This window comes from Nothobranchius furzeri, chromosome 2 (genome assembly GCF_043380555.1).
Source record: "Nothobranchius furzeri strain GRZ-AD chromosome 2, NfurGRZ-RIMD1, whole genome shotgun sequence".
In the NCBI taxonomy this organism is placed as follows: Eukaryota; Metazoa; Chordata; class Actinopteri; order Cyprinodontiformes; family Nothobranchiidae; genus Nothobranchius; species Nothobranchius furzeri.
In genome coordinates this window covers 97,439,269-97,452,080 of record NC_091742.1, presented here as the reverse complement: position 1 = coordinate 97,452,080, position 12,812 = coordinate 97,439,269, and positions in this window count along the sequence as shown.

Sequence of the window (12,812 nt, the reverse complement as noted above, 5' to 3'; positions counted from 1 at the left end):
TTCCTGCTCATTTACCTCTTTTCCTCCGACGTTTTCCCGGGACCGGATAAACATCGCTGGAGGTGTCCTGGTTGGAATCATTTTGCACCGGGCCAGCACGCTGCTCAGGTAAACAAACAGGAAGGTACGTCCTCGGTGCATTTTGGGCGATTGTGAACGAATGGAAGGACAAAGGAGTCTGGCGATCATAGGAGATGGTAGCAGGGACACCACTGAAGAGGGTCGCAGACAAGAGCAAGGTGGAAAAGAGGAGGTTAGTGGAGAAAAGTTTGAAAAATTGGCCGGTGACTGTGGCTAAGCCAAGCACAGGCACCATCTTGTTACCGACAGGAAGTGGGAGGACTGTAGGGAATGATGTTATTTGAAGTGGAGGTTTGAGCAAAGGCCACAGAAGGTAAAGATCTCTAGGATGTAAACCGTCATGACTGTGGAAGTGAATCAACCATAGATGTATATCTATGGGACTGCACAGCATACCGGATGTAAGCGGTTAGCATGCTTGAGCCATGTAGGTTAGGGTGAATACCATCTCGCCTGAAAAAGGAGAAATGGTTCCAAAACAGGTTAAAATTATCGATGAAACCAAAACTGTGGGACTTGCAAGCAGACTGAAGCCAGGAGTGGAGAGAGAGCAGATGGCTAAAACGTCCATATCCATGAGAAACTGTGGGGATCGGGCCAGAGATGAAAACAGACATTCCACTGCTCTTCAGAATGTCAACGAGATGGTTAAAATGCTGTTGAATGATGACAGTCTCCCGGCGTGTGACATCGTTTGATCCCACATGAAGTATCACTCTTTTAACTGAAGCTGGAATGGAGCACACCAGACCAGGAAGTTTATCCAGGAGAGCACCTGGTCTCCCAAGGCCTATTCTGATAGGATGGATGTTACGGGACCCTTAAGGATTCCAGTTGGATGATTGGAGGATTATTTAGGAGGATTGGAATGAAAAAACTCATTTTAGTGGTGAAGGGTTAAATGAGTGAGTGAACCCACTACCAAGGATGAACTCTGCTAGCTTTAAAAATCAGCTGCTCTAAATAAGTATGAAGGTCAGAGAGGAGCTCTAGGATGGACACGGATAAAGGAACTGTAATGTAGAGGTAAAGTAGGGCAGGGCCAATGTTAGCAGCTGTCATATGGTCCATCTGAAATGTTTGACTTTCATTTAGCTTGTTATGTGACAGGTTAGAGCACAGTCTCATGTTAGAGTTTTGTCATGAGAACATTGAGATACCTCACATGCTGATGGCATCTAAAAATATTTTTTCTTTTTCAAAATAAAGAATAATTTTAATCACAATCGTAAAAGAACCTCGTCCAATCAATGTGCACGTCCAGTTCTCACTGATTGGATAAAAATCCACACGGACGTGTTGCGAACTGGCATTGTGATTTTTCACTACTTAGATGTAGCCATCCTTACACTGACAAAAATGTAACTAAGTAACTTTTATTTTGAGTACATTTTATTTAAGATACTTTTTACTTTTACTTGAGTAAAAATTCAGGCAAGTACTTAACTTGTACTTGAGTAAAAAATTATCGAAGTATTAGTACTCGTATTTAAAGGTATAGCAATCGATGTTTTTCTTCCGGGTGGATCACGTCAACCATTGTTCCACAAAAATGTTAATTTCTGGTGAAGCCAATCCTGGGTTAGTTTTCACTTCCTGCGCATGCGTGCTCTGTGCACCCCCGCACTCTCATGGAAGTCAGGAAGAGGATAACGCGGTCCAGTCCGCTCCCCACAGACGCCGCTGTTGCCGGTTTTCTGCTCGAGAGGTAAGCTAACGTTCTGCATGCTGTTTTTAGAGCCTCTTATTACACATTACAGCTGGCAGCTACTTGTAAACAGGCGCTGGGAGAGTGTTGCACAACGTGGAGAGGGCGGTTCTTTTTTTTCGTTTAGTTTTATTGAGATCCTCATTAGCTTCTGCCTAAATGCAGATGGTAGTCTTCCTGGGGTCTCATACATTTTCATACAATTGTTTACATAAGATAATACCCGCACACACACACACACACACACACACACACACACACACACACACACACACACACACACACACATCCCTAATTCACATAATCCCAGTAGCTCAAGATGAAATCACATATCTAGAACAAAATTACATATATAAATTAATATCGGGAAAGGAGTTAATCACACCAATAAAGATTGAAAGTAAAATACAACAGAATGGTGACCTCATGTCCATTGTTTCGTATCATAGTCCATCGATATCCAGTATTCAACCTCAAACCCAGATACCCAGTCCTTCGTTGCAGAGTTCATAGTCACTATACAATTAAATGTGTAATCAAAAATATTTTCAGTTTCTTCTGAAAAGAAAAGTTATTACTTTCAAATATTAATAATCTAGGTAATGCATTCCATGCAATCATAGCTTTATAGTGAAAAGATCCGTTGAATTTGATTTGTTCTACTGCGTGGTAAAACACCTTTCATCTCATTTATCTGTCATGTATTATAAGTATGATTATCTGAGAAAAACAATAATGTGCAATGTATAATTTTTGGTGTTTTTGTAATTATAATTTTCCTCACAATTGTTACCAAGAAATACTTCAATCTACGCTTCACATTGAGCCAAGCAAGTTTTTCATGCATAGTTCCCACATTTGTTCTGTAAGGGCAGCCTAAAACAATTCGAGCAGCTTTATTTTGTGCTACTTGTAGCTTATGCAAATTATTTTCACTTGTACTGGACCAAACAAGAGATGCTAGATCTACACAAGAAAGCACTAATGGTTGAACAAGGCATTTAAGTAAGTATTGTGGTATAAATTTGCAACAAAATTAAATTTTGCCCATACCTCTCTCCATTTTCTGTAACACATAATTTGGCTTGTCCATGATAACTTACAATCAACTATTACTCCCAGTAATTTTACTTCTTCTAGTTGTTCCATTATGTTGTTAGTCAGAGTTAAATGTAACTTTGGCATAATCTGTAAAGTATGTTTGGAGCCAACTACCATGCATTTAGTTTTTCCTGCATTAAACACTAGTTTGTTAGCAGTTATCCACTGCTCGACTGTTCTTAACTCTTTGGTTAATATTTCATTCAATGCACCCTCTGTATGTGCTGAAGCTAAAGCAGTAATGTCATCTGCATATACTGCTGTAGTTGCATGTTGCAGCACCCACGGAAAATCATTCAAAAAATAGAAAACAAAAGAGGTCCCAAATAACTTCCCTGTGGAACACCACATTCCATCTGACCTTTATCAGAAAAACTTCCATTGAAATAAAAATTTTAATCTCTATTGGTAAGATAACTTTTAGTCCAGTTGAGAGCAGACGTATGAAATCCATAGTGTTTAAGTTTTTGTAATAAAATATCATGATCTAAAACATCAAAAGCCGCACTTCAATCAAGAAATATAGAACCAATTAGCTTATTATCGATATTCTCTAAGCATTAATATGTTATTTGAGTAAGTGCAGTAGTGGTTGAATGATTTGTTTTGTAAGCATGTTGATATATTGTGTTCAATTCTTTTCCTTGTAGTGAACCTAAATTAGGCTCTGCCAATTATGTAGCGTTATGGTTTATGCTCTTTTATGAAAGAGGAACCATTCTACATATTGGGGAGCTAATCCAGAGTTCTATATCTGCGATATATCCATTTATTCCATCTAAAAGCTAATTTTTAACAAAATTACGCGTTTTCTCTGTGTTTCACTTTGATGTCTTATTTTGAAAAACCGGAAGTTGTTCTACACTAAACTCATTCCTCTTGGAGACGTCCGGGGGAAGATTTTTCTGTAGAATCTTCTATCACAAATTAACCACAAATTTGGCAAATCCTGTGAGTTTTTCAATCTTCGCCCTTCGGTGAGAGGCTGGGTGAGTGGGGTCTTTCACTATATTCTGTCCACTTTGACGAGACATCGCGTCTCTGAGCCTTTCAGGTCAGAAATTTAACTTTCCGCTCTGATAACAGCTAACAGCTAGCCGCTTAACTCAAGTAACTTTCCCTTTGCCTAAAAGTAAGACCTTCGTTGCGGTGTTTTGGACACCGTGTGCGAGCAATTCTGAAATCGGAGATAACTTCATCCCCGTTGGAATATTATTCCGTTCGGCAAGCGTCTGATCCACGTATTGTCCTTTTTCCAGTGAACCTCGCGGGCAGTAATAGTTTGCTTAACTTGCGAATATTAATCTTGCTGTAAGACGAAACACGCTGGAGAGCGTATCTGCACCCCAGAGTGGGAACGCTAAAGACCCTAAACATTACCTCGTCGCTAAGGGACGTTTGGTTAATTGGGCAATTTTGGTTCTGGTCGCTCCAGACATTCACAAACTTAGCCGAAGAGCTAAGGAGTCACTCCGGTTTACGCTCGGGTTGCGCGTCCCGATAAGCTGTTAAACCGTTCTGTCGCAGAGCTTCTGCGTCCTAAAATCCGCTAAACCTTTAGCGGTGGTTCTTGTAAAACACTCCGGTGTGTAGAATCGACATTTTGCTACGTGGCCTTCAGGCGGAGTAAAACAGGAGTTTTATCCGTCTAATACCAACGTGGCCGCGTAGGTTTCACTCTCTTTGAGCCGGTGAAAGGGTCAGGCTTCCCAGCCTCCATTCTGCCGGTTCCATGCCTTTTTCTTCCATCTTGTGGTGAAGTTGTGTTACATTCATTTCTCTATCAACAATTCCTTGTTTTACCCTGTGCCGTAAAGTTAAGTTTACGCAACGGGCAGTCCTTAATTGTGAGATGAATTAAGGGGGCTGTACCGGGTGTTATACGTGGGCTCAGAAGGTAAAAAACGCGATTTGCTCTGTATTTAGTGAGAAATGGACGAGACACGACAAAATCTTTCTTGTACTGTTACACCTGATGTAAGGTTCTCTAACGATCTGCTTACGGAACACACCAAGACACAGGAGACTGTTTACCGGCCGGACCACGCTGGTCCCGCAGCGTACGCGGACGGCCAACCCTTAGCTGGGAGCTGCCGGTCTGGCGCGGTGGGGGTACGGACTTTGGAGCCCAAAGGCCCGGACCTGGGGACGGGTGACGGCGATTCGGTACCAGCTACACTGGGTCGGAGGTGGTTCTGCTTTGCACTTTCTGAAGTGACCTCACACACTCAGAGGTTTTCAGTCATAATGCTATTTCTTTGCCTTTATTTCTTAAGGGGGGTCAAAACCCCACCATTAACATCACGGTTTGAAATAAACGACACTTTCTCTGCTACTTTTAATCTAAATAAATCTCTTGAACCTATGGTTAACCATTCTGACAAACAGCTTGTGATTCAACCTGTGGTTCCTGATGCTTTTTCTGTTTCCACCATGTTAGGTGATGAACATCTCTCCAGCATGGGTGTGAATTCTTCCAGCTGTGCTAAACCGCTTGAGTCAGAGGTCTGCATCCATCATCAGTCCACATCATGCACAAACCTGCTTATTTCACGGGGCGAGATGAAAACATCAGCCGCCGTGACACGCTTGTGGCCTCCACACGTGGCCATCCTACCATTTGAAGGGTTTGTGCCTGGACATCTTGACCTTTCTGTGAATGACCTTGTCATTTCTCAGTTCGTGACCTCTGCTAATACGGTGGCCAACTCTTTGCTTCTTTCACAGGGGTGTGACTCTGTCTCTGGCCTCTGTGCTCTCTTTCCTGTGACTTCTCTTTCAGGTGACCACGACGGCGCAGAAAACCCTGCGGTTTCCAGTAGTCCTGTGGTCAGTGGCGATATTGAGGGAGTCTCGGTGGTTGCTGCGTTCACCTCTCTAACGGGCACGGGGTGGCCTCCCGGCCCGGGAGTAGTAGGTGTGTGCAGTGATACTCTGCTCAGGGCCCCGCCTGACAAAGGGGGGGTGCTGAGTGGCACTGAGTTTTCCGTTGCGGACTTCAACCTGTTTGGGGGAAACCCTCCTCCGAGCGGGCGGGTCATTGCAGAAATTGACACTGACCTTCCACCACTTCAGCTGACAACTTTGACCTCTGACCCGGAGATAGGTGGTACACCTTCTACGGGGCGGAACTTTAGTCAGTCTGTAACTACTCTGGTTAAACCGGGTTTTTCTGATTCTGTGTGGGAACCTCCATCATTCTTGGGAAAAAAGTACTCTTGGCTTCAGTTTTCAGGACAGACCATGTTCCTAAAGCTAGCATCATGTCTGTATGTGAGTTTACACATGGCTAGGTTTGCTTGGACACCCGTGACACAACCATTCTTGGATAACTCCTTTTCAGAACCTCCGAGTCCAACACCTCCAGGTCTTTGGACATCTGAACACCTGCTCTTTCAGCACGATTCTGGTGACAATGTGCATGTTTTTGGTGAACAGGCTCTTAGGAGCCTCAGAACTGTTGTTTGTTATGCTACTCCTGTCTCACAGACACGGCATAAGTTTGAGAAACAAAAGGGGGGTGTGAAGCCTCCTCCTGATCTTCGAGCATCGTCTCTTCATTTCCAGTTCACTCCAATTTCTGATTGCAAAAACGTCGCATCCGTTAAGCTGATAAACATCCACGAACAGGTAAAATCAGGTTCTGATCCAACAACTAAACCATCCGCTTCGCTCCAGTTCCAAACGGGTCCCTCAGGTAAATTCAAACAAGTTTCCCTGTGGGTTCGTAACACCAGATACAAACCGCGTGATGACCACATCTATTATGACACTGCTCCAACAGATAAATTCAAAATCGTTTCTCTGTGGGTTCGCAACACCAGATTCAAACCGCTTCCTGAACACATCGATTCTGACCGGACACTTTTCCACAACCTGGTGGAACGTTACAAATTCACTCGATTCTTTGTTGGATGAATGTTTAACAAATGTGATATCCTTTGAGTTTTTTTTTTTCAGGTTACCTGCCTCCAGCCAGGGTCCTGTTACTAACTCACATTTTAGGGATTACTAACCTACTGACTTAGATTTTTAGAACTGATTTACACCTCTATCTTTTCATAGTGTCATGGTTCTGCTGTCTTCTGCTGTGTGTTGTCATTCATTGTTTGCAGGTGAGTGTGTTGGGGAGCTGCAGCTGAAGCCAATTAACTCCAGCTTGGCCAGAGGATTTAAGGAACAGCGCTCCCACACCTCAACGCTGGCTGATACTCAATTGTTGGGTAAATCCTGTCCTGAATCAGAGAGACCTGAAAACTAGTTTGTCTGTTCAACCTGATCTGCGTTTTTGTCTGCCCCAGTCCTGGAAACTCTCCGCCTGCCTGAGGTGTGTGTTTTTTTTATCTCGGCGCTGTTCGATTCCCTGGCCTCCGCTCTCCACCGCTCACCTGCCTTTCTGGATCTAACCGTTCTCCTGCGACAACCTCCACCCCTGCATCAGCCTGACTTGCCTCTCCCTCCAGCTCGTACCCTGCTCAACTCAGTAAGGCCGTTCCTCTTATCTTATACTTTCCTGGTTCTCGGTTTCTGCCACTCACACCATTGTGTTTTTCTTATAGTCGGAGTCGTCCCGTTTTCCTGTCCTTTTGGATCTGCGCCCTTATTTATTATTCTTTGGTTTCTTTGTTTTTCTTAATAATAAAGACTTTTATATCATCACTCACCTTATCCGTGTGTGATTCTCTCGTGGGTTAAGAGACTTCAGCCCACCATGACAGAATCAGCCAGCCAAAGAACTCCCGATCCCATGAGTGAATCACTTCCTCCGACGTTAGTATCCACGTTAACCCAACATGAAAAGTCCATACAGTCTGTGATCGAACAGTTGAATCTCACTAATCAACGGTTAATTCACCTCGACACCGAAAACCGGAAGCTGTGGGCTCAACTCGGCGCAGCAGCCTCATCCATTTCCTCCCCTCCACCTGCGCCGCCTCTTCCGGTTCCACCGGCACCAGGTCATTTCCGGGTTGCCGATTCGCCCACACCAGACACCTTCTCAGGTGAGCCTGGCGGATGTCGTAGTTTCCTTTTGCTATGTGATTTGGCATTTAAACGATCTCCTGACACGTTTTCCAGCGATCCTATAAAGATTTCGTTTATTGTGGGATTGTTACGTGGGAAAGCGTTATTGTGGGCTGAGGCTAGAAGTCGCCAGCCTGGTTTTCTACTCGGTCCTCTCCATGAATTTCTGTCAGAATTTTCTCAGATATTTGATACACCCGACAACCCTGCGGAAATAGCAAGAAAAATCTGGAGTCTACGCCAGGGGAGATTAACAGTATTAGATTTCGCCATAGAATTTAGGACCTTAGCTTCCATATCTACACTAGATGACGCGTCACTCCGAGCTGCTTTTTCTCAGTCCCTATCTGATGATCTTCAGGATCAGTTAGCCTTCTGTCCAGATTCTGAGAACCTGGAAAGTCTCATCTCCTTGGCCTCACGCATTGAGAGACGTCTCAAGGACAGACGTAGGGTTTCACGGCATCTACCTTCCATCTCCGCCCCTGAAATGTCCTCCCGCACCCCGGTAGCGCTAGTGTCGCAACCTGAACCTATGCAGCTGGGAAGGGCTCAACTTACTCCTGAGGAGAAACTGAGGCAGAGGACGGCTGGCCTTTGTCTCTACTGTGGTCAAGCGGGTCACATGATTTCACACTGCCCTGTCCGGCCAAAAGATCGCACCCACCAGTAGGTCCAGGGTTACTGGTGGGTGGCACCACAAATCCAAGATCCCTGTGTTCCGTGAACTGTTTGGTCTCATTTAATAATCAAACCTTTTCTGCAGATGCCCTGGTGGACTCCGGTTGCGAGCGCAATATTCTGGATCTGGCTGTGGTTCAACAGCTGGAGATCCCCACGGTACGTCTCACCACACCCCTTCGTGCGTCCTCCCTGGACGGCTGTTCTCTGACCACCATAACCCACCAGACGGTTCCCGTTAACCTACGGGTATCCGGAAATCACCATGAGGTACTCTCCTTTTTTGTTTTTCCTTCCCCACAATCACCTGTTGTTTTGGGACACGAATGGCTAAAAAAGCACAACCCGCAGATCGACTGGAGAACAGGGAGCATCAGTAACTGGAGCTGTTTTTGTTTGTCTAACTGTTTATCATCCGCATCGATTCCTATACTCAACCCCAAGGCCAAGACCCCAGATCCTCTCGACTTGTCGAGAGTTCCCACCGAATACCATGACCTCCAGCAGGTCTTCAGCAAGGATAATGCCTCTACGCTACCACCCCACAGACCTTTCGACATGTGCATAGATCTCCTCCCAAACGCAAGATTACCCACCAGCAGGTTGTATAACCTTTCTAGACCTGAACACGAATCCATGAAACAGTACATCTCTGAATCTCTTGCAGCAGGCATAATAAGACCCTCCACTTCTCCACTGGGAGCTGGTTTCTTTTTTGTGTCTAAAAAAGACGGCTCTCTACGTCCTTGCATCGACTACCGGGAACTAAACCAGATAACTGTCAAGAACAAATACCCTCTTCCCTTGCTCTCATCTACATTCGACCCAGTCAACGACGCTTCCATATTTACCAAACTCGACCTCCGTAATGCATATCATTTGGTCCGCATCAGAGAGGGAGATGAATGGAAGACAGCCTTTAAGACCCCTCTCGGACATTTTGAATATCTTGTCATGCCTTTTGGTCTTACAAATGCACCCGCGGTCTTTCATTCTCTAATCAACTCTGTCCTCAATGATTTCATCAACAAATTTGTCACAGTTTATCTCGACGACATCCTCATTTTCTCCAGATCACCATCCGAACACCGTCTACATGTCCGTGCAGTTCTCCAACGTCTCCTAGAGAACCGTCTGTTCGTTAAGGCAGAAAAATGTGAATTCCACTCCTCATCTGTCAAGTTCCTCGGTTTTGTTCTAGAGAGCGGAAGGCTGAAGGCAGATCCAGACAAGATCAGAGCTGTGGAGGAGTGGCCCTCACCCACGAACAGAAGACAGCTGCAACAATTCTTGGGGTTTGCTAATTTCTATCGTAGGTTCATTAAAGACTACAGTTCCATAGCCACCCCTCTCACTCAACTAACTTCTGTTAACAAACCTTTTGCCTGGACCCCTGAGGCAGAAGAAGCATTTCTCACCTTAAAGAACCATTTCACTCAGGCACCCATCCTCACCCGACCAGATCCGCTCCGGCAATTCACCCTGGAGGTGGATGCGTCTGACACCGGTGCTGGTGCTGTATTATCCCAGGTCTCCTCAGTTGATAATACCCTGCACCCGTGTGCCTTTTTCTCTCGTTGTCTGTCCCCAGCCGAACAGAATTACGACGTTGGAGACCGGGAACTGTTGGCCATAAAACTGGCACTGGAGGAGTGGCGTCACTGGCTTGAGGGGGCGGAACATCCCATCCAGATCTTGACGGACCATAAGAACCTAGCGTATCTGAGGGAGGCCAAGAGGCTTAATCCCCGCCAGTCCCGCTGGTCTTTATTCTTCTCCCGATTTAACTACCTCATCTCTTACAGACCCAGAACTAAGAACACCAAACCTGACGCCCTATCCCGCCTTTACGCCCCGGACAAGGAGGTCGAACCCACCACTATCCTTCCTCCTTCCTGTGTCCTCGGATCTATCACTTGGGATATTTCCACCAAGGTCTTGGAGGCTCAGCAGACGGATCCCGACCCAGGTACGGGGCCCCCTAACAGAACCTATGTCCCCTCCTCTGTTCGCAGTGCCGTAATCAAGTGGGCTCACACCTCCAGGTTCTCCATCCATCCCGGCGTGGGTAGAACGCTGGCCCTCATCCGTCGGACGTTCTGGTGGCCCACGCTTTACAGGGACACCAAGGAATACATAAGCGCATGTCAGGTTTGTGCCCAAAATAAGTCCAGCAACCAGCCACCTCAAGGTCTCCTGTGTCCCCTGTCTATTCCTTCACGCCCCTAGTCCCACATCGCATTGGATTTTGTCTCTGGTTTACCGGTCTCCAAAGGTTTTGACACCATACTCACCATTGTCGATCGCTTCTCCAAGTCCTGTCATCTAGTTCCCCTTAAACATCTCCCAACCTCTGCAGAGACGGCCAACCTCCTCGTCACTCAGGTTTTCCGCCTACATGGAATCCCCTCAGAGATCCTCTCAGACCGAGGCCCTCAATTCGTGTCACGAGTGTGGAAGGAATTTGCCAACCATCTGGGTGCTCGAACCGCTCTGAGCTCTGGCTTCCATCCCCAAACCAATGGCCAGTGCGAGCGGATGAACCAGGAGCTGGAGGCCATGCTGAGATGTGTCTGCTCTAAAGATCCGTCTGGATGGAGTGACCAGATTGCGTGGATAGAGTACGCTCACAACTCACACATTTCCTCCACCACAGGCCAATCCCCATTCAAGATCTCTCTGGGTTATCAGCCACCTCTGTTTCCCTCCGACTCCGATCCTCCGACCTCAGATCTCCAGTTCATCCGCCGCGCTAGATGCACCTGGACCCAGACCAAGGCCGCACTCCAACGGACCTCCGACCGCAACCGCCGGCTGGCTGACCGGCGCCGCCGTCCAGCCCCTGCATACGCTCCTGGCCAGCGGGTCTGGTTGTCCACCCGGGACATCAAACTGAAGGATGCTAATAAGAAATTCTACCCCCGGTTCATCGGCCCCTACGCCATAGCTGAGGTCCTCAGCCCAGTTTCTGTGCGTCTGTCCCTGCCTTCCTCCATGAGGGTCCATCCGGTGTTCCACGTCTCATTGGTCAAGCCCTTCGTGTCCAGCCCTCTGTGCCCTCCTACTGAGCCTCCTCCTCCTGTCCGGCTTGCTGACGGCGGTCTCGGCTACCTGGTGCGGCGCATCCTGGGTGTTCGTCCCCGGGGTCGTGGTCGCCAATTCCTGGTGGATTGGGAGGGGTACGGTCCGGAGCATCGTCAGTGGATTCCCTCCTCCTGGATTGATGACGTCTCGCTCATCAGGGATTTTGAGTCCTCCTCCTCCTCCTCCTCGGCTGGGCCGCCAGGTGGCGTCCCTTGAGGGGGGGTATTGTCATGGTTCTGCTGTCTTCTGCTGTGTGTTGTCATTCATTGTTTGCAGGTGAGTGTGTTGGGGAGCTGCAGCTGAAGCCAATTAACTCCAGCTTGGCCAAAGGATTTAAGGAACAGCGCTCCCACACCTCAACGCTGGCTGATACTCAATTGTTGGGTAAATCCTGTCCTGAATCAGAGAGACCTGAAAACTAGTTTGTCTGTTCAACCTGATCTGCGTTTTTGTCTGCCCCAGTCCTGGATACTCTCCGCCTGCCTGAGGTGTGTGTTTTTTTTATCTCAGCGCTGTTCGATTCCCTGGCCTCCGCTCTCCACCGCTCACCTGCCTTTCTGGATCTAACCGTTCTCCTGCGACAACCTCCACCCCTGCATCAGCCTGACTTGCCTCTCCCTCCAGCTTGTACCCTGCTCAACTCAGTAAGACCGTTCCTCTTATCTTATACTTTCCTGGTTCTCGGTTTCTGCCACTCACACCATTGTGTTTTTCTTATAGTCGGAGTCGTCCCGTTTTCCTGTCCTTTTGGATCTGCGCCCTTATTTATTATTCTTTGGTTTCTTTGTTTTTCTTAATAATAAAGACTTTTATATCATCACTCACCTTATCCGTGTGTGATTCTCTCATGTGGGTTAAGAGACTTCAGCCCACCATGACACATAGTGCTTTGTGTAGTGTGATTATTTTGATTACAGATTTTAACTTGTTAAGATTTCCCTTACAGGGCTACAAGCCAATTTGCCCTTCATTTTTGTTTTTTCAGTACATTCCTTTAATGAGTGCAGCCTGCTGATTTTCACATATCAGTTAGGATTTTATTTCTTTTAATTGTATTTTCTCTGCATCATGTTTTCACATGACATGTAGAACAGGGTGCAGAACATTTCTTCTTTAGATAATTCACAAAATG